At 39.3% G+C, this 26,070-nt stretch overlaps 1 long non-coding RNA gene across 1 annotated transcript; it reads right to left on the reverse strand.

Annotated features, from left to right (window-relative positions):
* Positions 1-504: 504 nt before the first annotated feature.
* Positions 505-24,128, reverse strand: LOC309871324. The gene is made up of 2 exons (XR_014315208.1): positions 23,909-24,128; positions 505-946 (listed from the first exon to the last, which is right to left on the reverse strand). It is a non-coding gene; the product is annotated as an uncharacterized lncRNA (long non-coding RNA).
* Positions 24,129-26,070: the final 1,942 nt, after the last annotated feature.

The following is a 26,070-nucleotide window of genomic DNA, read 5'->3' on the forward strand; positions in this document are numbered from 1 at the left end:
ACCTGGGTGGCTCAGTGGGTTAAAGCCTCTGCCTTCGGCTTGGGTCATGATCCCAGGGTCCTGGGATTGAGCCCCGCATTGGGCTCTCTGCTCAGTGGGGAGCCTGCTTCCTCTTCTCTTTCTGCCTGCTTCTCTACCTACTTGTGATCTCTGTCTGTCAAATAAATAAAATCTTTTTAAAAAAAAATTCCTGATTTTGTGCTCCATTGCTCCACCGCTTGCCGGGAGCCGGCCCCTCCCCCCGTGGTTTATCTTCCCATCATTTTGGATTCACTTCTCCGCCAGTCCTACCTTTCAGAAAGTGGTTGATTTTCTGTTTCTAGAATTGATGTTCTTCTTCTCTTTGATCTCCCATTGGATTTGTAGGTGTTTGCAATCTTTAGATAAGCTATCTAGCTGATCTCCTGCTAGCTGAAGTAGGTCAGCCTGCTACTTCTCTGCCATCTTGACTCCTCCCCCTATATCAAAGATTTTAACATACAAATGAAACAAAGTACCCAGCTATAAAAGAAAACAGAAAAGAATGTTTTTTTATCACCTAGAAGTGAAGAAGAGCAAAACATGACATAAAACCCAGAAGCCAGAAGAGAAAAAAAAAAAAAAGACAAAATTAATTGATATGAAATAAGTTTTTTAAAATTAAAGAATGACTCAGAACAATTATTTAGGAGTTGACTAATTTAATGTAATGCCTCCAATAAAGACCCTGAAAATGCATTTTCCCATGCAACTACTGCCTCCATCCTTCTGGGAGAAAAACTGCAAGGTAAATTTGAAGCAGAAAATATTCAGATGGATTTCCCCATAGAATCTTGTGCCAGAAGCATTGTCCAGTCACTCCCAGGTCATGCCTGCTAGGAGCAACAGGGAACAGATAGATTATGGGACCTCCATTTATCTTCAATGTCCTCCATCTCTCATTGATAAGGATGGGCTCAGTATATACCTATGATGAGAAAAGAAAGAGAACTAACATTTATTAAACTCAATTTTGAGCTTCTCTCAGCCCCTCAATAATGCTATGAGGGGGAGGTACAAAGGAGCACACTATAGCTCTGAGATATCACACAACTTGGCCAATAATAAACACATTAAGGTAGCAGAAACACACTGCTAGTTGAGATCTTCCTGACCTGATACCCCATGATCTTTCCACTACCACTACCTCACACTGCCTACTCTTTGTCTCCTACATCCACAAGTTTTTTTTCTGAGCTCATATACAGCTGAACTGCTGAATATGAGTATCTATTTAAATGATTAGAAGACGACATTGGAGAAATCTCAGAAACCATGTGTTCCACTATGCTCTCATTTTATTTCACTGTAAGCAAACTGTCTCTTTCAATATCTAATGGCACCTATAAGTGCTAGTCATTTTGAGACAATGAAAACCAGATTACTTGGTCAAAATTTTATGAACATCAAAATTACTTTCCATATTGAAGCCTCCAGTGGTGCAGGTGCATTTTCACATTTATCTTCAATTGATCACTAAGAAATTTGTTTCATGTTTCTCAGAGCCCCCAAGAGACCTCTTATTTATTGCCTTTTTGTCAGGATCGAGCTCATGGGTCAACTGGCGGTCACATCCTCTCAATGACTTCCCCCAACAGAGAGGCACAGTACTCTTGATGTTCATCTGTTTCAGATCTCCTGATTTAAGAGAAAAATGGCAGAGCAGGACACACAGCAAAAGGCTGGCCAAAAGATTAGAGAAGAGACACAAAGAAGGAAAGAGGGTAAGCATGCCCACCACCTGCAATTGGTGGGCAAAGGGAAATGGCTAGTCAAGAGCCAGATCACACAGGGCCTTGTATACCAGGTCTGGGATTCTAAATTTATCCTAAGAGCAATGTATAGATAATGAAAAGCTTTATACAAGGGAACAAGCTGATAAGATTTATATTTTCACAAGATTATGCTGGATGTCTAGATGAGTGGAAGAGAACAAAGATGTATTTTAAGTTTTAGAACTTGTTACTATGAACACAGAAACTGCAAACTCAAGGCAAATCATTTGAAATCACTCACTCAGAGGGAAAAAGAGAGAATTAGAAAGAGTAAAGAAAGCCTGGTGGGGCTTATAGGATGCCATCAAGAAAACCAATATACAATCACAGGAACACCAGACAGAGAAGAGAGCTTATTTAAAGATATAATAACTGATGGAATTTAAGAAAAAAATGGGGATACCTGGGTGATTCAGTCAGTTAAGCAACTGACTCTTGATTTTGGCTCAGGTCATGATCTCAGGATTCTGAAATTGAACCTCACATCAGGATCTCTGCCAGTGGGGAATCTGCTTAGGATTCTCTCTCTCCCTCTTTTTCTGCCCCTTCCCCCACTTGCACTCACATGTTCTCTCTCTCTCTCAGAAATAAAATAAAACTTAAAAAAAAAAGAAAAAGAAACAAAACAAATGAACATGGGGAAAAGGAGAGGTAAGCCAAGAAACAGACTCTTAACTCTAGAGTATAAACTGATAGTTACTGAAGGGAAAATAAAGGGGGGAGTGGCTTAAACCAGTGATGCAGATTAAGGAGTGAACTTGTTGTGAGATGCACTAGATGTTCTGTTAAGTGATAAATCATTAAATTGTAGACCTGAAACTAATATTGCACAGTATGTTAAAGAGTTGGAATCTAAATAAAAACTTGGAAAAATAAAGCAGATGGAGAGCTATAAGCCCTCACACATGCACACAACAGGATAATATATTTTTTGTAATAATTTACACAAATAAAGGATATGCATAAAACACTAAAAGAAAAAAAAAAAGACACAATGGCAGAAAATTCCAAAATCTAAGACAAATTGTAATCACACTGTCAAAAGTCAAAAACAGAGAAATTTGAAAACAATAACAGAAGAGAGACTCTTCACATACAAAGGAACCCCCAAAGGCTATCAACAGATTTCTGAGCACAAACCTTGAATGAAAGAAGAGAATGAAATGATATATTCAAACTGTTAAAAGAAGGGGGGAAAAAAAAAAACTGTCAACCAAGAATACTTTATTTGGCAAAGCTGTCTTTCAGAAATGAATAGGAGCTCAAGGAGTCAACCAGCAAGAGACCTATTATACAAGAAATGTTAAAGGAAGTTCTTTAAGATGAAACCAGAAGACACTAATTAGTAACAAGAAAACATATGAAAGTAAAAAACTGACTGGTAAAACTTAAAACTTAACATATAGTCAAATTCAAAATACTCTAAAACATATAAATCACTTTTACATCTAATACAAAGGTTAAAAGAAGTATTTAAAAATAACTATAGCTACATAAGTTGTTGATGGATGCAACGTAAAAATGTAAAGTATAACATCAACAACAAAATTGAGAGAGTTAAGAGGTCACAGTCTTATATGCAAAGTTAAAGTGTTATCAACTTTAGGGGCACCTGGGTGGCTCAAGTGGGTTAAGCCTCTGCCTTCAGCTCAGGTCATAATCTCAGGGTCCTGAGATCAAGCCCCTCATTGGGCTCTCTGCTCAGCAGGGAGACTGCTTCCCCCATCTCTCTCTGCCTGCCTCTGCCTACTTGTGATCTCTTCCTGTTAAATAAATAAATAAAATCTTAAAAAAAATAAAGTGTTATCAGCTTTAAAATAGATTATGATATATATAAAATGTCTTATGTAAGCCTCATGGTAACAACAAAGTAAAAACCTATAGTAGAGATGCAAAAGAGGAAGAGAAAAGAATTAAAGCATAACATTCCAGACATTCTTTAGTCTTGAATTTCTGACCTGCTTTTTGGATTAACCCCAATGTGACTTTAATCATCCAACCTCAAAATACCATTTTTTGTTTTGTTTTTGTTTCTCTCTGTAGATTTTTAATATTTAGGTGAATTTTGATATGCCAGCCTGTAATATATAACATGCTATGCATTTAATCATTCTTGTTCCTTCTATATATTCTTTCTATTTTCTTTGAATTAAAACATTTCTTTCAAAATTTCTATACAATTCAATCTTAATTAGCAAAATTGCCAGCTCCATTCATTTGATAGCAGACATGTATTGAGTGCCTTGTTCATGCTGGAAAGTGGAGAGCATCTAAAGATGATAAAAACAAGGTTCCTTCCCCCAGGATAGGTGCAGCCTTGTAGGGGAATACAGCATGAACACAGGTAAATTGTTTGATCAAGCAAACCAGGATATGCACTAAAATAGACTGTATAGGACAGCAGGATTGTAGAAAAGAAAAACAAACCACATGGCACAGAGCTTCCAGAAAACCTGAGCAAAGTAAGGATGTGAGGCCATGGTTATTTTTCAATAGTCCATTCTCTGGTCACAAAGCACCCCACCATGTTTAGCACAGTTAGCAATCCTGTTTCCCCATCATCCTGAAGTCCAAGGCTGTCCTACTTTATAATTTATTTCAAGGTCATCAGGGACACATATCTCAGAGGTTTCCTGAGATACAGAAATCCTCCAAGATCCAGTGAAATAAGTCTCCAATGACAAAGCCCAAAGGCAGGAGGAAGTGGAAGGATATTCAAGAGAGAAAAGAGTGGACAAGGAGCTTGGGAAGATAGTGAAGTGGGAGGACCCTGAGCTCACCCTGTTCCATGTTTTCAACTACATCTCATCCATATCCAAGTCAACAAATCCAACATGAGAAGATGCTGCAACTGAAAAGTTAAAAATGTCAGAAGGGCAAAGGGAAGCCATCCACAGGAAGGAAGGAACTGCACACATGGCAAGAGCAAAGACATAGGCCCTTGCATCAGAGAGCTCACATGGGGAAGACTAATCCCCCACAGCATTTGGATTTAAACACCAAAAGGGCTGAATTCAAGTTTGTAAAACCAGTGGTACTTGGAACCTCGAATTTTAAATGTCAGCTGACTCGACACTTGGCAAGGTAGGAGGGTGAGTGATAGCTGGGTCACTGCCCATAAAGAGACAGTAGCCTGCACAGAGAGGCAACATATAAAAGAAAGCTGGAGTGGCCATCCTTATATGCAACAAATTAGATTTTAAACTAAAGACTGTATGTAATAAGAGATGAAAAGGAGGGCTATGCCATAAGAAAGGGATCTATCCAACAAGGTCAATTTTAATATTCATACCTCCAAGCAGCTGGGTACTTAAATCATTTAATTAATAATAAACTTAAAGAAACTCATTGATAATAATGCAATATTTGTAGGGGACTTTAACATCCTACTCCCAACAATAGATAGATCATCTAAGCAAAAGATCAACAAGGAAACAAGGGTTTGAATGACACACTGGACCAGATGGACTTAACAGATATATTCAGAGCATTTCATCCTAAATCACAGACTACATGTTCTTTTCACATGCACATGGAACACTCTCCATAATAGACCACACACTGGGTCACAAATCACAACTCAACCAAGACAAAAAGACTGAGATCATACCATGCATATTTTCAGACCACAATGCTATGAAACTAGAAGTCAAACACAAGAAAAAATCTGGAAAGACCACAAATACATGGAGGTTAAATAACATACTACTAAACAGTGAATGGATCAACCAGGAAATAATAGAAGAAATGAAAAGTACATGGAAGCCAATGAAAATGAAAATACAAGGTCCAAAATCTCTGAGATGCTGCAAAAGTGATTCTAAAATACATTTCTAAATGTATTTACATTTAGAAAATACATTTCTAAAATAGATTTGATGAAGAACAACATCCATTCATGATAAAAACCCTCAACAATGTAGGGATAGAGAGAACATAACTCAACATAATAAGGCCATATACTAAAGACCCACAGATTATATCCTCAGTGGGGAAAAAATAACAAAAACAAAAGCAAAACAACAAATGAAAAAATGGAGAGCTTTTCCTCTATGTCAGGAATAAGACAGGGGAGTTCACTCTCACTTCCTTTATTAACATAGTCCTGGAAGTCCTAGCCACAGCAATTAGACTACAAAAAGAAAGAAAAGACATCAAAATCAGCATGGAAGAAATCAGACTTTCACTACTTGCAGATGACATGATACTCTATATAGAAAACCCAAAAGACTCCAACAGAACACTACTAGAACGGATAATGAATTCAGTGAAGTCTCAGCATACAAAATCAATGTACAAAAGAAATGTACAGAAATCTGTTGCATTCTATACACTAAATATGAAGCAGCAGAAAGAGAAATTAAAGAAATAATTCCATATACAACTGCACCAAAACCGTGAGGTACCTAGGAATACACCTAACCAAAAAGGTGAGAAACTATAAAAAAAAAAAAAAAAACAAAAAACTGCTCTCTGAAACTATAAAACACTAATGAAAGAAGTTGAAGATAACACAAAAAATGGAAAGACTTTCTATGCTCATGGGTTGGAAGAACAATATTGTTAAAATGTCTATATTACCCAAGGAAGTCTACACATTTAATGCTGTAGGCGCAGTGCTAGAACTGCTAGGAAAAATGAGACACAGACCCTGCACTTCAGTGTTTTATGTGTGTGACATTAAATAAATGTAACTCTTTTTCTAATTTTTTGCTTTCTTTCTGACCACTGAGCTTTAAAATGATTAGGCAGCATAAATAATTCTAATTTCATCTAACCTAATATGAGTTACTAAGGACTAAAGGGGGGAAAAATAAACAATACTTTTTGTTAAGTGAAGTAACATCATGACTGTGGGAACCAAGCTAAAGTCTGCTTTAGGAAAAAGTTCAGAAAAACTCTTCATCGGGCCTTGGTCTTGAAGACATAATTCCACTTCCCCTTAGAGTAGAGGTTCCCACCCGTGGCCTTTAAGTTGTGATAAAAAGAAAAACTCCATTGGAGTGACTTAAGTTAAGGTCCCGTATCAGTAAAACAAAATTTAATTCCTAGCCTTCCTATAGGTTCAACCACTTCAGGAATGTAACTATTAATTAGCCAAACTGGAATTTTCTGGAAGCAATACCCTGGGAGTTCTTAGAAGGGTGCCTAAATAATGCTCTCCTTGCTAATAAATTCCCTTTTTAATGCATTCTCTCTATCTTTTTTTTTTTTTTTTAGGATTTTATTTATTTATTTGACAGTGAGAGAGATAGAGAGAGAGAGAAAGCACAAGTAAGGGGAGCAGGCCGAGGGAGAAACAGGCTCCCCACTGAGCAGAGAGCCTGATGTGGGGCTTGATCTCAGGATCCCAGGATTGTGACCTGAGCTGAAGGCTGCCGCTTAATGACTGAGCCATCCAGGTGCCCTTCTCTCTGCCTTTAAAAACCTGCAGCTCAGTGGAGCTCCCCTCTACTTGCTATATGGGATGCTGCCAAATTCATGAATCATAAAATAAAGCCATTTAGATCTTTGAATTTACTTCGTTGTATTTTTTTTAAACAAATTTAGTGGCAGCACTGGAATCCAAAGCAAACTTCTGCTAGCATCCAAGAACAATGAGAGACAGAGGCACAGCACCACTTGGGCCCCACTGAGTTCACTTTCTCACCATTTCTCAGGGCCACTGTAAGTTCCTCTCAGTGTGGGTTCTTTTAGCATTCAAGCTTGAGATTTAATAGGCTTTCCAGTTCAAGGTTAGTGGGGTCAGCCTCCGCTGACAGGGACTCTAAAAGAACACTGGTCCTTAGCCCTTATTTCAGTCCTCAATTCCCCAGTTGCTTGGAGTCCCTTTCCCCAGATCTTATTTGTACTACCTATGTCTTAGTACTGTTGGTTTCTGTTAATGTGCACATGACATAAAGGCATAGCTAAGAGAAATATAATAAATATATAATAATAAAAAAAAAAACAATAGAATGGTGTTCTGTTGGGGAGATAAAATGCATGTCCCCCAGTTGATCTGTGAGCCAAATCTGGGCACTCAGGGGCTCCTCACCTCCTCCCTTATCTCTGGAATGCGATCTCCGCTTAGTTTTCCCACTCTCAGAGGCTGTGTAAGGACACAGCCTTGAGATAATGATGTGGTGTTGAACACACCTGCACAATGTGACTGAACTCTTTTAGGGCCTCTTTATAAACTTTTAAGATTTGGCAGGTGTGTGCAGGGATCCATTCATCTTGCTGCTGCAAAACAACCCTCCTATGTAAGTTCTTTTTGCTTATTAAATCTGCCATGTACCAACCTGGAGTGGCCTGAAGTCTTTCTTCAGTGTCTCCCTGCCCTCTGAGTACAATAGCCAGTCTCATTACACCCATGATGCTCTGAGAGTGTTGTGAACCAACAATTGGTAAGCTAGCCAGGAGACAAGACCACGGGCCTTGTAAATGAGGCACCTAAGGGGAAATCCCAAGTTGGTCAGAAACTTTTATGAGGGGTGCCTGCAGAGTCTCTTAAGTACGTTTCCTAATCTTGGGAAAGGGGCATTTATGGGGGAAATCCTTGGTTGGCCATCAACCACTAGACTTCTCAGTGGGGAGGAGTAGACTACATGAGATGCTTGTGAAGTGCCGTGTGAGTATGGGGATACTCACAAAGGTGCTGGCTGCTATAATGGGCTCATTTGAAAACCTTTGCATGGTACACTGTGTCAAAGAAGGGAAACAAATGGCTGCTACAGTGGGGTGCCCTCTAATGTGGACAGTTTGGCTGGCCACCAATGCCCAACTAGAAACTGAAGCTCAAATTAGAAAGTTAGAAGAGCTAAAATTAGACAAGGATGTAGCAGTGTCCACTACTGCACTAGCTTTGGAGCTAGCAGACAAGGTGGGAGAGCAGGATAATAAATTAGAGACCTTAGCATGATATTTTGCAAAACTAGGATGACACAAGATGCCTCTGGGCACTTACGACAAAGCCTGATTTGGGTGCTAAGAGGTGAAATCTCTGGAAAAGTCATGAGAATGAAGAGGAGGATGTTGTGATTTATTGGTAAGAAAACAGGAAATATGCTCCTTGCCTTCTGACCCCTAATACATAGGAAACCTTTAAATAACAATTACCCCCAAACACCTAGGAAAAAACTTGCACTCTTTCTCTATTCCTTGAAGTGTTAAATCTTACCATGTGTTTGAAATTTAAACACTCCAAGTGATAATCAAAACATTGCTCACAAAGACTGAAGAACAAGGGTGAGGGGAAGACTTTTTAAAATACACACTGCTGGGGCACCTGTGTGGCTCAGTGGGTTAAAGCCTCTGCCTTCGGCTCAGGTCAGAATCCCAGTGTCCTGGGATCGAGCCCCACATCGGGCTGTCTGCTCCACAGAAAGCCTGCTTCCTCCTCTCTCTCTCTCTCTCTGCCTGCCTCTCTACCTACTTGTGATCTCTGTCTGTCAAATAAATAAATAAAATCTTTTAAAAAATAAAATAAAATACACACTGCTAAGGGTGCCTGTGTGGCTCAGGTGGTTAAGCATCTGACTCCTGACTCTTGATCTTGACTCAGGTCAGATCTCAGGGTCATGAGATTGAGCCCCAAGTTGGGCTTGGCATGGAGCCTGCTTAAGATTCTCTCTCTCCCACCCCCTCTGCCCTTTTCCCCTACCCCTGCTCCCACCCCAGGCTCATGCATGTGCACTCTCTCTTGCTCTCAAAACAGTAAATAAAATAAAATAAAATAAAATAAAACTAGATGGTATTATGCTAAGTGAAGCATGTCAATAAGAGAAAGACAATTATCATATGATCTCTCTGATATGAGAAATTGGAGAGGCAGGGAGGGGGGTTATGGGGGTGGAGGGAGAAAGGAATTTTATTTGTGGTCAAGCTACAATTTGAATGGATTTATGTAAGTTGAAAAGAAAAAGAGAATTATATCAAAAGTAAAAAATTAAAATTTGAATTCCTCCCTGTTTAAAAATGTATATATATTTTTCTGAGATTATTGGCCTGTTCTTAATAAGAAATTATAAACAAATGTATTTCTTTACCTTTTATGTAATCTGTCTAAAAAAAAGATTCTGTGTTTTGTTTTTATCATATTTTTGACTACTTGAGAAAACTGGGTCTTCACTATTAAAAGAGCTAATGTTGTTACAATAATGTAACTTTTTATATATGTCAAATTTCATGGGAAGCATTGTCAAATAAAAAGTGATGCTAAACTTCTTTTAGAATATATTTGTATGAAATTTATAAAATCTTATATGTTCTGGCATAATGGTATTCCCCTGTCAATTGCATTATAATGAACTTTCATAAGATCTTTAAACAGGGCAACTTTTTAAAATTTTTTTAATTTTTATAAACATATAATGTATTATTAGCCCCAGGGGTACAGGTCTGTGAATCGCCAGGTTTACACACTTCACAGCACTCACCATAGCACATACACTCCCCAATGTCCATAACCCAACAACCCTCCCCCGAACCCCCTCCCTTCAGCCCCCCTCAGTTTGTTTTGTGAGAATAAGAGTCTCCTATGGTTTGTCTCCCTCCTGATCCCATCTTGTTTCATTTTTTCCTTCCTTACTCCACAAACTCCCCATTTTGCCTCTCAACTTACTCATATCAAGGAGAACATATGATAATTGTCTATCTCTGATTGACGTATTTCCCTCAACATAATACCCTTTATTTCCATCCACATCATTGCAAATGGCAAGATTTCATTTCTTGTGAAGGCTGCATAGTATTCCATTGTATATCTATACCACTTCTTTACCCATTCATCTCTTGATGGACGCCTAGATTCTTCCCATAGTTTGACTATTGTACATATTGATACTATAAACATTTGGATGCCTGTGCCCCTTCAGATCACTACATTTGTAACTTTAGGGTAAATACCCAGTAGTGCAATTGCTGGGTCATAGGGTAGCTCTATTTTCAACTTTTTTTTTTTAATTCTTTTTTTTTCTTTTCAGTATACCAGAATTCATAGTTTATGCACCACACCCACTCCTCCATGCAATACGTGCTCTCCATAATACCCACCACCTGGCTCCCCCAACCCCCCAGCCCCCGCCCTTCAAAACCGTCATATTGTTTTTCAGAGTCCATAGTCTCTCATGGTTCACCTCCCCTTCCAATTTCCCCCAATTCCCCTCTCCTCTCCATCTCCCCATGTCCTCCATGTTATTTCTTATACTCCACAAATAAGTGAAACCATATGATAACTGACTCTCTCTGATTGACTTATTTCACTCAGCATAATCTCTTCCAGTCCCATCCATGTTGACACAAAACTTGGGTATTCATCCTTTCTGATGGAGGCATAATACTCCATAGTATATACGGACAACATTTTCCTTATCCATTCATCCGTTGAAAGGCATCTTGGTTCTTTCAACAATTTGGCGATGGTGACCATTGCTGCTGTAAAAATTGTAGTACAGATGGCCCTTTTTTACACTACATCTGTATCTTTGGGGTAAATATCCAGTAGTGAAATAGCAGGGTCATAGGGTAGCTCTATTTTTAATTTCTTAAGGAATCTCCATGCTGTTCTCCAAAGTGGCTACACCAATTTGCATTCCCACCAACAGTGTAAGAGGGTTCCCCTTTCTCCACATCCTCTCCAACACACGTTGTTTCCTGTCTTGCTAATTTTGGCCATTCTAACTGGTGTAAGGTGGTATCTCAATGCGTTTTTTTTTTTTCTTTAAAGATTTATTTATTTGACAGAGAGAAATCACAAGTAGACAGAGAGGCAGCCAGAGAGAGAGAGAGAGAGGGAAGCAAGCTCCCTGCCGAGCAGAGAGCTCGATGCGGGACCCGATCCCAGGACCCTGAGATCATGACCTGAGCCGAAGGCAGCGCCTTAATCCACTGAGCCACCCAGGCGCCCCTCTCAATGTAGTTTTAATTTGAATCTCCCTGATCGCTAGTGATGATGAACACTTTTTCATGTGTCTGATAGCCATTTGTATGTTTTCATGGGAGAAGTGTCTGTTCATGTCTTCTGCCCATTTTTTGATATGATTATCTGTTTTGTGCGTGTTGAGTTTGAGAAGTTCTTTATAGATCCTGGATATCAGCCTTTTGTCTGTACTGTCATTGGCAAATATCTTCTCCCATTCTGTGGGTTGCCTTTTTGATTTGTTGACTGTTTCTTTTGCTGTGCAGAAGCTTTTGATCTTGATGAAGTCAAAAAAAAATCATTTTTGCTTTTGTTTCCTTTGCCTTTGGAGACGTATCTTGAAAGAAGTTGCTGTGGCTGATATCAAAGAGGTTACTGCCTATGTTCTCTAGGATTCTGATGGACTCCTATCTCACGTTGAGGTCTTTTATCCATTTTGAGTTTATCTTTGTGTATGGTGTAAGAGAATGGTCGAGTTTCATTCTTCTGCATATAGCTGTCCAGTTTTTCCAGCACGATTTATTGAAGAGACTGTCTTTTCTCCACTGTATATTTTTTCCTGTTTTGTCAAAGATTAATTGACCATAGAGTTGAGCGTCCATATCTGGGCTCTCTACTCTGTTCCACTGATCTATGGGTCTGTTTTTGTACCAGTACCATGCTGTCTTGGTGATCACAACTTTGTAGTAAAGCTTGAAATCGGGTAATGTGACACCCCCAGTTTTATTTTTGTTTTTCAACATTTCCTTAGCAATTTGGGGTCTCTTCTGATTCCATACAAATTTTAGGATTATTTGCTCCAGGTCTTTGAAAAATACTGGTGGAATTTTTATCAGAATGGCATTAAAAGAGTAGATTGCTCTAGGCAGTAGAAACATTTTAACAATGTTTATTCTTCTGATCCAAGAGCATGGAATGGTCTTCTATCTTTTTGTGTCTTCTTCAACTACTTTCATGAGTGTTCCGTAGTTCCTCAAGTACAGATCCTTTACTTCTTTGGTTAGGTTTATTCCCAGGTGTCTTATGGTTCTTGGTGCTATAGTAAATGGAATCAATTCTCTAATTTCCCTTTCTGTATTTTCATTGTTAGTGTATAAGAAAGCCACTGATTTCTGTACATTGACTTTGTATCCTGCCACATTACTGAATAGCTGTATGAGTTCTAGTAGTTTGGGGGTGGAGTCTTTTGGGTTTTCCATATAAAGTATCACGTCATCTGTGAAGAGAGAGAGTTTGATTTCTTCATTGCCAATTTGAATACCTTTTATTTCCCTTTGTTTTCTGATTGCTGTTGCTAGGACTTCTAATACTATGTTGAACAAGACTGGTTAGAGTGGGCATCCTTGTCATGTTCCTGATCTCAACGGGAAGGCTGTGAGCTTTTTCCCATTGAGGATGATATTTGCTGTGGGTCTTTCATAGATAGATTTTATGAAGTTCAGGAATATTCCCTCTACCCTATACTTTGAAGCATTTTAATCAGGAACGGTTGCTGGATTTTGTCAAATGCTTTTTCTGCATCCATTGAGAGGACCATGTGGTTCTTCTCCCTTCTTATAGTAATTTGTTCTATCACATTGATTGATTTGTGAATGTTGAACCATCCTTGAAACAAAACCCAGGGATGAATCCCACCTGGTCATGGTGGATAATCTTTTTAATGCGCTGTTGGAACCTGTTTGTTAGGATCTTGTTGAGAATCTTAGCATCCATATTCATCAGGGATATTGATCTGAAATTCTCCTTTTTGGTAGGGTCTTTACCTGGTTTGGGGATCAGGATAATGCTGGCTTCATAAAAAGAATCTGGAAGTTTTCCTTCTGCTTCAATTTTTTGAAACAGCTTCAGGAGAATAGGTGTTATTTCTTCTTTGAAAGTTTGGTAGAATTCCCCAGACAAACCGTCAGGTACCGGGCTCTTGTTTTTTGGGAGGTTTTTGATCACTGCTTCAATCTCGTTACTAGATATTGGTCTATTCAAGTTGTCAGTTTCTTCCTGGCTCAATTTTGGGAGTTTATAGTTTTCTAGGAATGCATCCATTTCATCTAGGTTGCTTAACTTCTTGGCATATAACTGTTGATAATAACTTCTGATGATTGTTTCTACTTCCTTGGCATTAGTTGTGATCTCTCCCTTTCCATTCATAATTTTTTGAATTTGGGCTTTCTCTCTTTTCTTTTGGATTAGTGTGGCCAATGGTTTATTGATCTTATTGATTCTTTCAAAAAACCAGCTTCTAGTTTCATTGATACATTCTACTGTATCTCTGGTTTCTACCTCATTAATCTCTGCTCTAGTCTTGATTATTTCCCTTCTTGTGCGTGGAGTTGGCTTAATTTGTTGTTGGTTCTCCAGTTCTTTCAAATGTAGAGACAGCTAGTGTATTCTGGATTTCTTCCATTTTTTTGAGGGAGGCTTGGATGGCTATGTATTTCCCCCTTAGGACTGTCTTTGCTGTATCCCATAGGTTTTGGACTGAAGTGTCTTCATTCTCATTGGTTTCCATGAATTGTTTCACTTCTTCTTTGATCTCCTGGTTGATCCAAGCATTGTTTTTTTTTTATTTTTTATTTTTTATTTTTTATAAACATATATTTTTATCCCCAGGGGTACAGGTCTGTGAATCACCAGGTTTACACGCTTCACAGCACTCACCAAAGCACATACCCTCCCCAATGTCCATAATCCCACCTCCTTCTCCCAAACCCCCTCCCCCCAGCAACCCTCAGTTTGTTTTGTGAGATTAAGAGTCACTTATGGTTTGTCTCCCTCCCAATCCCATCTTGTTTCATTGATTCTTCTCCTACCCACTTAAGCCCCCATGTTGCATCACCACTTCCTCATATCAGGGAGATCATATGATAGTTGTCTTTCTCTGTTTGACTTATTTCACTAAGCATGATACGCTCTAGTTCCATCCATGTTGTCGCAAATGGCAAGATTTCATTTCTTTTGATGGCTGCATAGTATTCCATTGTGTATATATACCACATCTTCTTGATCCATTCATCTGTTGATGGACATCTAGGTTCTTTCCATAGTTTGGCTATTGTGGACATTGCTGCTATAAACATTCGGGTGCATGTGCCCCTTTGGATCACTACGTTTGTATCTTTAGGGTAAATACCCAATAGTGCAATTGCTGGGTCACAGGGCAGTTCTATTTTCAACATGTTGAGGAACCTCCATGCTGTTTTCCAGAGAGGTTGCACCAGCTTGCATTCCCACCAACAGTGTAGGAGGGTTCCCCTTTCTCCGCATCCTCGCCAGCATCTGTCATTTCCTGACTTGTTGATTTTAGCCATTCTAACTGGTGTGAGGTGATATCTCATTGTGGTTTTGATTTGTATTTCCCTGATGCCGAGTGATATGGAGCACTTTTTCATGTGCCTGTTGGCCATCTGGATGTCTTCTTTGAAGAAATGTCTGTTCATGTCCTCTGCCCATTTTTTGATTGGATTATTTGCTCTTTGGGTGTTGAGTTTGCTAAGTTCTTTATAGATTCTGGACACTAGTCCTTTATCTGATATGTCGTTTGCAAATATCTTCTCCCATTCTGTCAGTTGTCTTTTGATTTTGTTAACTGATTCCTTTGCTGTGCAAAAGCTTTTGATCTTGATGAAATCCCAATAGTTCATTTTTTCCCTTGCTTCCCTTGCCTTTAGCGTTGTTCCTAGGAAGATGTTGCTGCCGCTGAGGTCGAAGAGGTTGCTGCCTGTGTTCTCCTCAGGGATGTCCATTATCACCACTGCTATTCAACATAGTACTAGAGGTCCTAGCCTCAGCAATCAGACAACAAAAGGAAATTAAAGGCATCCAAATCGGCAAAGAAGAAGTCAAATTATCACTCTTCGCAGATGATATGATACTATATGTGGAAAACCCAAAAGACTCCACTCCAAAACTTCTAGAACTTATACAGGAATTCAGTAAAGTGTCAGGATATAAAATCAATGCACAGAAATCAGTTGCATTTCTCTACACCAACAGCAAGACAGAAGAAAGAGAAATTAAGGAGTCAATCCCATTTACAATTGCACCCCAAACCATAAGATAAGATAAGAGGCACAGAATCTATACTCAGAAAACTATAAAGTACTCATGAAAGAAATTGAGGAAGACACAAAGAAATGGAAAAATGTTCCATGCTCCTGGATTGGAAGAATAAATATTGTGAAAATGTCTATGCTACCTAAAGCAATCTACACATTTAATGCAATTCCTATCAAAGTACCATCGATCTTTTTCAAAGAAATGGAACAAATAATGCTAAAATTTATATGGAACCAGAAAAGACCTCGAATAGCCAAAGGGATATTGAAAAAGAAAGCCAACGTTGGTGGTATCACAATTCCGTACTTCAAGCTCTATTACAAAGCTGGTACTGGCACAAAAACAGACACATAGATCAATGGAACAGAATAGAGAGCCCAGAAATAGACCCTCAACTCTACAGTCAACTAATCTTCGACAAAGCAGGAAAGAATGTCCAATGGAAAAAAGACAGCCTCTTCAATAAATGGTGCTGGGAAAATTGGACAGCCACATGCAGAAAAATGAAATTGGACCATTTCCTTACACCACACACAAAAATAGACTCAAAATGGATCAAGGACCTCAATGATCCAAGCATTCTTAAGTAAGGTGGTCTTTAGCTTCCAGGTGTTTGAATTCCCTCCAAACTTTTCCTTGTGATTGGGCTCCAGTTTCAAAGCATTGTGATCTGAGAATATGCAGGGAATAATCTCGGTCTTTTGGTATCAGTTGAGTACTGATTTGTGACCCAGTATGTGGGTCTATTAGGGAGAAAGTTCCTTGTGCACTTGAGAAGAATAAGTATTCTGTTGTTTTAGGGTGGAATGTTCTGTATATATCTATGAGGTCCATCTGGTCCAGTGTGTCATTCAATGGTCTTGTTTCTTTATTGATTTTCTGCTTGGATAATCTGTATATTACTGAGAGAGGCATGTTAGGATCTCCTACTATTAATGTATTCAATCTATATGACTCTTTATCTTGATTAATAGTTTTCTTATGTAATTGGCTGTTCCCATATTGGAGGCATAGATATTTAGAATTGTTAGATCATCTTGGTGGATAGTCCCTTGAAGAATGATGTAGTGTCCTTCTGTATATCTGACTACAGTCTTTAGTTTAAAATCTAATTTATCTGATATGAGAATTGCTCCCCCGTCCTTCTTTTGAGGCCCATTTGCATGAAAGATGCTTCTCCATCCCTTCACTTTCAGTCTGGGTGTATCTTTAGGTTCGAAATGGGTCTCTTGTAGACAACATATGGATGGGTCCTGTCATTTTATCCAATCTGCAACCCTGTGTCACTTAATGGGGGCATTTAGGCCATTCATATTGAGAGTGATTATTGATAGATACGTTTTTATTGATATCGTGTTACCTTTGACGTCTTTCTTTCTGTAGATTGTCTCCATATTTCTGTTCAATGCTATTCTTAGAATTTTACCTCTTGTATAGAACACCCCTTAATATTTCCTGCAGTGTTGGCTTGGTGGTCTCATACTCTTTTAAACCTTGATGGTCTTGGAAACTCTTTATCTCTCCATCCATTTTGAATGTCAGTCTTGCTGGATAAAGTATTCTTGGCTGCATGTTCTTCTCATTTAATGCCCTGAATATATCTTGCCAGCTCTTTCTGGCTTGCCAGGTTTCTGTGGACAGGTCTGAAATTATTCTGATGTGCTTTCCTCTGTATGTAAGGATCTTCCTTGTCCTAGCTGCTTTCAAGAGGATCTGCCTACAATTATAATTCTTCATACTTACTATGAAGAGGACTTTTGAGAATCTATAATCTTGAGGGGAAACTGTTCTGCCTCTAGTACATGAATGCTGGTTCCATTTGCGAGATTGGGAAAATTTTCATGGAGAATTTTTTCCACTATATCTTCTAGACTTCTTTCTTTCTCCTCCCCTTCAGGGATTCCAATAATTCTGATGTTGGCATATTTCATGGCATCAATTATTTCCCTAATTTTGTTTTCGTGGCTTCTAAGCTGTTCCAGGCTTTTGCCTGACCCTTTCTCTCTATCTGTTTGTCCTCCAGATCACTAATTCTATCTTCTGTCTCAGTTACCCTAGCTTTTAGAGAATTTAGATTAGATTGGAACTAATGGGCCCCAAGGTAAGATTTATGAAGTATACAAACAAAAACAGAAAAACAAACAAACAAACAAAAACTGGTAAAGTCTCTGTCTATTTTCAACTTTTGAGGAACCTCCATGCTGTTTTCCAGAGTGGCTGCACCAGCTTGCATTCCCAACAACAGTGTTGGAGGGTTTTCCTTTCTTGGCATCCTCGCCAGCATCTGTTGTTTCCTGACTTGTTAATTTTAGCCATTCTGACTGGTGTGAGGTGTTATCTCATTGTGGTTTTTATTGTATTTCCATGATTCTAAGGGGTGTTGAGCATATTTTCATGTGTCTTTGACCATCTGGATGTCTTATTTGCAGAAATGTCTGTTCATGTCCTCTGCCCATTTCTTGATTGGATTATTATTCTTTGGGTGTTGAGTTTGATAAGTTCTTTCTAGATTTTGGATACTAGCCCTTTATCGGTTATGTCGTTTGCAAGTATCTTCTCCCATTCTGTCAGTTGTCTTTGGTTTTGATAACTGTTTCCTTTACTGTGCAAAAGCTTTTGATCTTGAGGAAGTCCCAATAGTTCATTTTTTCCCTTGCTTCAATTGCCTTTGGCGATGTTCCTAGGAAGAAGTTGCTGCGGCTGCTGCGGCCTAGGAAGAGGCTGCTGCCTGTGTTCTCCTGAAGGATTTTGATGGATTCCTGTCTCACATTGAGGTCCTATTGAATCTATTGTTGTGTGTGGTGTAAGGAAATGATCCAGTTTCATTTTTCTGCATGTGGCTGTCCAGTTTTCCCAACACCATTTGTTGAAGAGACTGTCTTTTTTCCTTTGGACATTCTTCCATGCTTTGTCAAAGATTAGTTGACCACAGAGGTGAGTAACCGGGGCCATATTTAAGTCTTTTGCAGATGTCATTGTTTTATTCTGATGGTTTGGCAAAGAAAAAGAAAAGACATTCCTGCAAAAGTTCTTTACTTCAAGAAGATTCATGGAAAATACTTTGAAAAGTACAGGTTTCTGATTACTGAGATCAAAGAGCCTTCAGGTGGAAGGTGACATAATTTGATGTGGAGTCTGAGAGTAAACAGCCAAGAAAGAATCCTTGAGATGTTTTCTGTACAAAAAAAAAAAAAAAAAAAAAAAAAAAAAAAAAAATTTGTTTCTATTATATCACAGAAGATTACCCATGGACAGAAAGAGCTGCTTTACAATTGTGAGGAGTGATTGATTATATACTTTTAAGTTGGGGGAGTGTAGAAACAAAGGAAGTTTCCAAAAGAATTTTCACATGTTAAAGATGACTTACAGGACCCTGGAGGTCTGGCTATGGTCAGTCCAAGATAATTTTTTCCTCTAGCAAGGCATTAACATTAAGAGAGTTGGGAGTTCTTGGAGGAATGTCATATTCTGCCTGTCTCAAGTATTTGTCAGTGGGCTGCAAGTTATGAGGAAATTTAATTTTAGCTATATTTCTTTTTCCTTTTTCTCCACATCAGAAGGAACAGTGATGAAACTTTCAAGTTCTTCCTCAAGGCTACCTGCCTAGACCTACAATATGTTATTGAGTGGTAGCGGGGGACGCGGGGGACTTGCCCTTATTCTCCTTCCCCAGATCAGTAAAACAGACCCATTATACTGATGTTACAATGTTAACATATAAAAAATTGCCTCAGCTGCAAGACACCCTACAGCCTTCCCTAGAGCATCTGTGAGGGAGAGAATAAGCTATAAAACCATAGAAAATTCAAGGCCCAGACACTACCATGAGGTTTTGGGTGTCATCTGGTCAGGTAAGACTCCTGTTGTCCCAAAAGCTGTGACTGACGATGTGTAACCTACCCAACCCCTAAAAATGTGAAAGAGCTGCTTTTAAGGATTTGGGGATTTAGGAAGACTTTTATTCCCCACTGGCACAGTGCCTCCATCCCTTATGCTGTCTGATAAAGAAGACTAGGGATAAGAGCAGCAATCTGCCTTTAATAAGGCAAAAATAGTAAAGCAAATTGAAGCTCTGGGCACCTCCTAAACAGAGCTATCATTTGAGTTAGCTATGGCTCTGACTTGAGAAGTTATGAGGTATGGAGTAGGTACTGTGGCAAGAGAGAGAAGGGAAGAGACAAGAGAAGGGGAAAATGTCTCTAGGATTTGGGTCCTAGTTCTGGAAGAGGGCAAAAGCCTGATAAATCCCCACAGAGCAACTGCTCCTAGCAGTGTATTCAGCACTCCTCCAGGAAGGGGCTCTCACATTGAAGCCAGTCCAGCAGCCAGTGGACTTGATGTGGGAAACAAAAGCCAAAAAAAAAAAAAAAAAAGAGTTAAATTTTCATACTACTTACAGCCCATTGACAAGTCCTTGAGATAGACAGAGTGACCTTCCTCTAGGAACTCAGTGGTCTCTTGCTGTTACTTTGTTAAGGGCAAAAGGCAATCTTAGCTTAACATTATCCCATTATCTGCTGCCCCCACCCCTAACCCCAGCTCCAGAATCTACTTTAACATACAAAAATTCCTTTAGAAACTTCCTTTATCTCTAACCCACAAGATAACGTGTTGGGAATTATGCTCTAAGCATATGACCCATTTATATGTATCTGAAGGGTCTCATGGCTAGGCTTTTACTAGACAGTAATAAATGACCTTTTCCTAACAAGAGCTAGCCCCCTCAAGGTCCTGGAAACCTTGCTTCCTAAATTCTTTAGAGACTTATGCTATCCCTTAACCATCTCCCAATTCGAAAGTATTTAATCAGCCACTCTTCAAAACCCAGTTCAGCTCTTTCCACCCATGGATCCTGTCCCCGGGCTTTAATAAAACCACCTTTTTTGCACTGAATACATCTTGAAAACTCTTTCTTTGCCATCAGCTCTGAACCCCACCACTTCAAACCATATCAGGCTGAGCTCAGAATGGTCTGGCTGATGATTACTCTAGAGCCCTAGCCATTAACGCTTCACACTGATAAGTAAACTATTCTAAAGGGATTAATTCTAGGAATCAGATAACAATGCAAGGCCAACCTGTGGATGATCTTGAATAAGCCTGCATGGAGTCAGGATTTGTGCAGAGATAAGTGGGTCCATTTGCAAGAGCCTGAGGCAATCCTCTGTGGTTTTCATTTCCCAGCTCAAAAAACACTGACACTCCTTGGCAATCTGGAACTTGATACCTTGGCTCAGGTACAAGCCTTAGCTACTGAACCTTCAGTAGGTACTGCAGATTGGGTGCAAAAGAAGAGATGCCACCACAGTGCCCAAGTAGCATAGCATACTGCTAAGGATGCCAGATTGCCCTTGAAGCACTTGGTTAATGTTGTACCAACATGTCCTACATGTTCTAAACAATACCCAAGGCAACTGCTGATAGACTGTAAGCTAAATGCTGGACTTACCAACTGGTGAGGGATTAGCAAATTGATTTTCTTGATCCCTCCCCTCTGAGTGAGGGTTCTAAGTATGCCTTGGTCTTTGTGCCTAGGATATGATGGGAAAGGGGAGGGACGCCGGCACCCCTCCGGGGCTTTTTATGGCAGGAATACCTTCTGGGGGAACGCAGGATGGTGATCAATAGCGATTTTTGTTGAGGGACGCCTCCAGTCACTTTTGACTCACGGGAACCTCTGACTTATCCTGCATGGGATGCCACCCAGGAGTTGGGGAGGATTTTGGTAATGGAATTTTCTGGGAGCATGGCCTCAGTAGGCTTCTTCAGTTCCCAAGGACTCTACCTTGGGTTGCCTTTTAACCCACTGGAAATAATTTGGATTGCAAAACTTGGAAAAGGACTGAGCTCCTGTAACACTGCATGGCTCAGTGGGATCTATCAGTTAGATCTCCTCTGCAGAAAACAGGGCAAATGGACCTAAGATACCTTCATTGCTCATACCTAGGCCTTCATTGCTCTACACCAGGACCCCAGACTAAGGGTATTTTGCAGAATGTGTTTGCTTGAATGAGTCAGCTAGTAAACTTCCTCCTGACATACTGGATGATAATTACGTAAATAAGCCTTCTAGTACACCTAGGTTGCTGGACCATCCTTAGCAAAGGGGACTCTGACTTTATTATTCTCTGTTTCTCCTAATAGATGTGGGGGCTTCTCCCTCACTCACTTCTCATGTTAATGGTTATAACTGGTGCCAACTGGGGTTATTCTAACTCAAGACAGAGACTGTAAGGAATATTCCCAAGCAGCTGCCGAAACTCTCTTTGTTTTGGGGAAGTTTCCCTGTCTTCTCTGGCCCCACTTGGACTGCCTAACCCCTCCCCCATTGCTGGCGGGAAAGCATGGTGTCTGCTCCTCTGTTGGGGCTGATGAGCTCTAAAACTGGGGATCCTTTCTCTGCCTCCTGGTAGCACTTTGTTTCCTCTGTTTCCCCCTTCTCCTATTTCTGCAACAATGTACGTGAGGCCTGCATGACTAGCCTCTAGATCATGCATCACAGCTCCTTCTCTCTTCACTGTCAAGGAGCAAGAAGAACACTCCCTGGACCTAACACCCCCCACTCTGGACCTTCCCACCTGCGTCTCAGGTAAACATTCAAAGTGGAGTGGGCCCAGGTGGAATGTAAATCAGTATTGGAGTTAAGTTTGTTGGTTTTAATTAAGATAGACATGTCTTTTAAGTTATCAGCAGTAAATGTGAAATTTTGAAGTTTACTGAAGGTCAAATAAGCTCGTGTTATTTGTTAAAATTTGTTAGCAAAGAAATGACTAAACTGATGGTTAATTGTCTGTCTCAGAGTTTTAATAGGTAGTTGCTGAGATAGCTTTCAAAGTCTTTGGTAACCTGAAAGCTTAAAGTTTTGGTTGGATGACAAATGGAATTAAATTATAAACAAACAGGATAAAATGCTAGGTCATTAATTACTGGATGTAGGTTTGTGCTTTTGACTTCTTACTGAAAAGAAACTAAGAATATTTAAATCTGTTGGTAAACATGTTTTACGCTTAACTGATTCATAAATTGGCATCTAAAGAATTCTATTGTAACAGTTCACAATTGGTTAATAACTGACTAGAGGTTAAGGTGTTTCTAAGAGTACAAAATGCTTAGTGTAACTAAGACTGATGGAAGCAAGGGAAACATCTCTATAGAAAAGTAGATGATATGTAAGAAATATTTAAGGAATGGAAATGCATTTTATTAAAGATAAAAGAAGGTAATTTTGTCCTAAATGAGATGGTGGTTTGGAAGGAAATGGCTTGGGATAAAACCTGAATGCAAAGGAAAGTTGTAAAAGATTTTGTGAAGGGAAATCTTAAGAAAAGGAATTTTAGATATGGTCAGGACAGACTAAAAAAAGAAAGAAAAACAGCCCCCAAGGTGATTTAACACTCTCCTAACATACCTCCACATAGATTATACTTCCAAGTAAAAGGGCCATTTGGCCTTGAGAGATTAAGAAAGCAGCCCAACCTTGAGAGACTGTGAAAACACCCTGTTACCATTCCCCATTGCCTGTAACCATAGAAACTCACTCTAATCTGTAAAGAGTGAAAGGGGAGACTGATCACCTCCCATTAGCCAGGGATACCCAAAAGGGGAGGGTGTCCAACCTGTTTGAATCTGAAGAGTGCCTGACTGTGTGAATGTGTCTGTATGGCTCCACGCTTTGGCTACGAAGTCTGAGTGGGCTGCACCCTGAGTCTCACGGGGCGTCATATGGCATAATGGTCATCTACTCCAGGGAGTAGCCTGGTCTGGGGTTTATACAGTCCTTAGCTAGGACGCTCCTAAGTTCCTGAGAGGGACTGGAGCAGGACAGCATCTGAAAGATCCCCCTCCCTTTGTTTGCGATGTCATTCACAATGGGAGGGAACCCAGAAAACTCCTACCTTAAGAAATTAAAAAAAAAAAAAAAGAAAGAAAGAAAAAGACACTGGTATTAAAAAAGCTGGTTTTCTCTCTGTTTAAAAGGGCAAAGTTTTCTTAGTTAATTGATCTGTTAAAAAAATGTAAAGCGTTTTCTCTTTGCCTGCCCAGAAAACCCAGTTTCTATGTTTTGTTTTATCAGTTGTTGATGCGAGCAAAACCCCTGCGTCCCGCCAGGAGGTCGCGACGTGTAAAGAAGAGATAGAGAGATGGATATGATGCAACTCACTTGATCTTTATTGGGACGAGGTCCGCACCACTATCGTGGTCCGGTCATGGTCCGCTGAAATTGTCACGGAGAAGGAGACGTCGCCTCACAATCTAGACAGAGAGGTCACTGCAGAAGTTGAAACTGAGAGCCAGCGAGTGGTCCGCAACGAAGTTGTCGGGGCGGCGTCGGTAACACCAGCGATGATGTCCTCCCGACAGGGAACTCGCTTCACCTCAGTCCAACCCGATGCCTCTTTTTTTTTTTTTTTTTTTTAAGATTTTATTTATTTATCAGAGAGAGAGAGAGGGAGAGAGAGAGCACAGGCAGACAGAATGGCAGGCAGAGGCAGAGGGAGAAGCAGGCTCCCTGCTGAGCAAGGAGCCCAACGTGGGACTCGATCCCAGGACACTGGGATCATGACCTGAGCCGAAGGCAGCTGCTTAACCAACTGAGCCACCCAGGCGTCCCCCGATGCCTCTTTTATATACTGTGCTAAGTCTCCTTCGAAAACACATTACATCACTTGTTTTTCTCATGCTTGCACATCAAAAACACACACATGTCAAAAACATTTTTTGGTCTTTTACGATATTTCGCATAAGTAAAAAAAAAATGTTTACAACTTTTTGCTCCACGCTAATCTTACCACTGCACGCATATGGTTTAGGCTTACTTGCTATGTGGTATTTGCTACAAGGCTAGTTTGTTATCACTACACGCATATGGTCTAGGCTTACTTGCTATACTACGAGGTTAGTTTGTTATCACTTCACGCATATGGTTTAGGCTCACTTGCTATGTGGTTAGTTTGCAACTTGTTTCTGTTTTTCATTTAGTAGGAGTTTGCTCTTACTATATATATTATTTATTTATTCATATATTTATTACACTTTATTTATTAAAGGTTCGTACTCACTACAGTTGTTTAACATCCCTGATTATATTTAGGCATGTGTTTTTAAAACTTTCTAAGGTTTTAGCAATTGTTAACAAGATTTAAACCAATAATAAACCTTGGGTTACATTTGGGAAAATGCTGGAACTATTCTAGGGATTCTATGCATTTCCTAAAGTTTTAATATTTTGAGAGATCATCACTTGATATTGTAATTATGGAAATGTTATGTGTCACAGAAATAACCTGATTTCCTTGTCAGCTAAATTGTAAACTCTTGTCTAATCAGCTCTAACCATATCCATTCCGAGTTTTTGTCATTTATAACCATTTTAATTCTCTTGTAAAATGAGTTTTATCTTAAAGGAGATTCATATAAAGGACTTTCAGGACAAATAGATATTTGATATACTTGAAATTCCTAAAACTAAAATGGGTAAGAATTTCCAGAACTAACTAAAGCTGCATTCACCAGATTTAGTAACATGGAACTAAATGAACTAAAAGATAATAGTGTTGTGTCTCTTAATGTTTTGTCTTGTTTTAGACATTGCTGGTTCTCTAATATTTGCTCTTCCAGACTAGGGATACTTTTTCTTAAGTTATCTGTAACTTACAGAGATATAAAAATACTCATTTGTAAACGAATCAAGGCATTTAACTTTTCTATCTGAACCTTCTGAAACCAAAAGGTCTCAGTAAGTATTCTTTCTTCTATGGCAATCAGTCATTTGCATAAATTCAATAAGAATCTGTATTAAATTCTAGATTTGATTGTCTTTAAATGTTTGTTTACTTAAGCTAAACAATTTGAGGTAAACTTCAGAGAAGTTGCACAATAGCTTCTTTAGTTGATCTTATTATTTTGTGGGGATATTAGCAGAACACCATGGCACATGGTGAAACAACTGGAAAAATGGGATTGATTCCCCAACAGTTGTATAACTTAAATATCACCTTGTGTGTGACTGGAATAATGAAATTGCCTAAAAGTCAGCATACTGCACTCTATAGGATTAACTATGGACTTGTGGAGATAATGGATGACCCCACTTTCTTTATGATTGAATCAGATTATGCATGGGGGACTCCCCTTATCTCTTGACAAGTTTTCTCCCACTTGCCAGTGAACCTCTGTATTCAGGATATTAAGACTGGACCACTCAAAGGGCTACTTAATGGTTTCATCCCTTAGTCATATTTATCCTAGAAGCCACCTCTTTTGAGGTGCAATTGCAAACAGATGCTTTAGCAAAGCATAGAACAGCCCTCCTCATAAAAAGAG

Source organism: Mustela nivalis (assembly GCF_964662115.1).
Source record: "Mustela nivalis genome assembly, chromosome: 8".
In the NCBI taxonomy this organism is placed as follows: Eukaryota; Metazoa; Chordata; class Mammalia; order Carnivora; family Mustelidae; genus Mustela; species Mustela nivalis.